This window comes from Capsicum annuum, chromosome 12, assembly GCF_002878395.1.
Source record: "Capsicum annuum cultivar UCD-10X-F1 chromosome 12, UCD10Xv1.1, whole genome shotgun sequence".
Taxonomy (NCBI): Eukaryota; Viridiplantae; Streptophyta; class Magnoliopsida; order Solanales; family Solanaceae; genus Capsicum; species Capsicum annuum.
Genome location: NC_061122.1, coordinates 196,648,746 through 196,651,133, shown reverse-complemented (window position 1 = coordinate 196,651,133; position 2,388 = coordinate 196,648,746). Strand labels below are relative to the sequence as shown.

General features: G+C 31.4%; 1 long non-coding RNA gene across 3 annotated transcripts in view; it reads right to left on the bottom strand.

Annotated features, from left to right (window-relative positions):
- Positions 1 to 2,388, bottom strand: part of LOC107851864 — an 11,143-nt gene that overhangs the window by 5,555 nt on the left and 3,200 nt on the right. For 2 of the 3 annotated variants that reach the window (XR_001669197.2, XR_001669198.2), the window contains one exon: positions 71 to 133. This is a non-coding gene — a long non-coding RNA (uncharacterized LOC107851864). Of the gene's footprint in view, positions 1 to 70; positions 147 to 2,388 lie in introns of all 3 variants that reach the window. The other variant, XR_001669196.2, reaches the window with a different exon arrangement.

Genomic DNA, 2,388 nt, shown 5'->3' with positions numbered 1-2,388 from the left:
TTTTTTCAACTTGTAGGAACTGAATTTCATCTTTAGAGAATAATTTAAGATTTATTTTTAAATTACTAACCTGATACGTCTCATCTTTCGTCGTAGAGAATCAGTATTGCAGTGTTGCTACCATCTTCCATACCTGTAAATTGTTCCTTGAGAAATCAATTTTTGATCAGTTTATTTCAATTAGTGAATGGTATCAGTGAGGGAGACACAGTGATATATAATAAAAAGGTAGAAATCGTGGAGATGATTTGCAGTGCATGAATCGTGGAATTGTAAAATCAATTGGAGAAGATTAAGGATGAAATATTAACCGATTAATTTTCTTACGTTATTCATGAATTTTTTTATTTTACCTAATTTAATAGGTTTTGTAATTTTTGTAGTGACATATTTTGTAAAATAGAATCTACTGGTAGATTTTGTAATTTAGGCTCTAAATATGTATATTTATGTGATTTGCCCATTTCTTTCTCATGTTAGATTGAATTTATTACAATCCTAATTTTTCAATTAATCCTTCTACATACTTGCAATCTACCTTGGCTTGATCGGTATTATTATCCAATTAATTGTAAAGGACTTGTTTCCCCGACATTTTCTTCACCATTGTAATGCACTCTTGATAACAATTCGTTGTTGGAGACATGAAAAAATTAGTTCCCTTGTAGTATTTTATTATGAACACTATCAGTTCTTTGTTGAGATATATGAAAGGCCCGATTCTTGCATATGTTTGTTATATTTTGTCACTTATTGGTTAATCATCAATACTTCATATTGTTAGTCATACCATACAGCTCTCTAGCTCACATCGCTCTCTAACTCAGGCTCTTAGCTCAATATTTAGTCCTACATACTTTGGATGCTTCCTAACTAATGGTAGTCTCACGAGTTTCAAACAACTTAAGGAATGCAAGTCTACAAGACATAATTCATATACGTCATTATACAACTAATAATTCGAAACAATTGAAGGGTTTTTGTGTCAGGTCATTATCACACACGTATTATACATACTATTCGATACTATTCGTCCTCATAGTTAATCATAATGCTAACAATATTGGATGTGTCTGACAACTTTGCAGAATCTAACTACATTGAGTAGAAAATGCGAAAAGAAAAAGTATCGCTGCCCCAATGGAAAGGAACCAATAATAGATGTGAAGCTACCAATTTAGAGTTCCTCAAATCAACATCTTGCAACAAAGGAAAGGATCAGGAATCATTATTTACGGAGAAAGGATCGAGATCAAAAGGAATGACAGGAGCATATTTATGGTCCAATTTCATTCTTGAAAAAAAAAATATCTTACATCCTATTTTTAAAGATCAAATCTCTTAGGTTGCCCTTTACTTTTAAATTTTTCCAGCAACTACTTGCGTAAAATCTGCTATTTAAAGGCATGAAAGATTGAGAAAGAAATATACATCTTGTCTCAATCTTTTTTGGCTTTTTGCTCTACTTCTATTAAACATTATAATATCTATAGCTTGTTGTGTATCAAAAAAAGATACATTATAATATCTATAGCTTGTTGTGTATCAAAAAAAGATGAGAGAAGATAATATAATTGGTGAGACATTGTATCAAATCAAGAAGAGAAAGGAAAAGATAGTGTCATAAGTCAAAAAGATATACTCCCAAATCTTTTTTTGCTCTTATTCATAAAAAAGCTATTAGAATACCTTGCAATAGTGAGGACTGAAATAAGACCTATTATGGGTCCAAAGCAGTATAAAATATCTGATGTCAAGTTTATACTTCAGCATTTCCAATTATGCATTTACATTGCTTCTTCAATATTGTTATAAAGTTGACTGACTGTTATGATTAGTCGTCTGAGAAAATTGAAAAATAGCAATTACTTCCCCTATTACACTTTCAATTATTGTTATTTTAATACACTATTCAATACTATTCTTATTCTAATTAATATATTCCATTGATTAAAATAGTGAAAATACATCAAATCTCCCTTAACTTGTCAGCAAAACTTATTTTACACCCTAAACTAATCGGGCAATTTAATACCCTCCTTAACAACTTTCAAGTGAATTAATTACAACCCTAAACACATAATACCACTCTCACTACGGAGAGTGCAATACACATGCTCACACACCAGCGCCACGTACGAAAAGTATTTTTAAAAAATAATTATTTCATATATAATTTAAAACAAATATACATATATATAATTTTTTTAAAAAAATGTTTTATTCTTTACCCCCCTCCACCCCACCTTTTATTTGCAATCCACTTCAACCCCCCCTCCCCCTCATCTGCAACCACCCCATCCACCCCCCAAATGTTTTTTTCTTCAACCTCCCCACTCCCTTCCCCTCATCATCAACCGCACCCCCACCCTCAATTAAAAAAAAAAA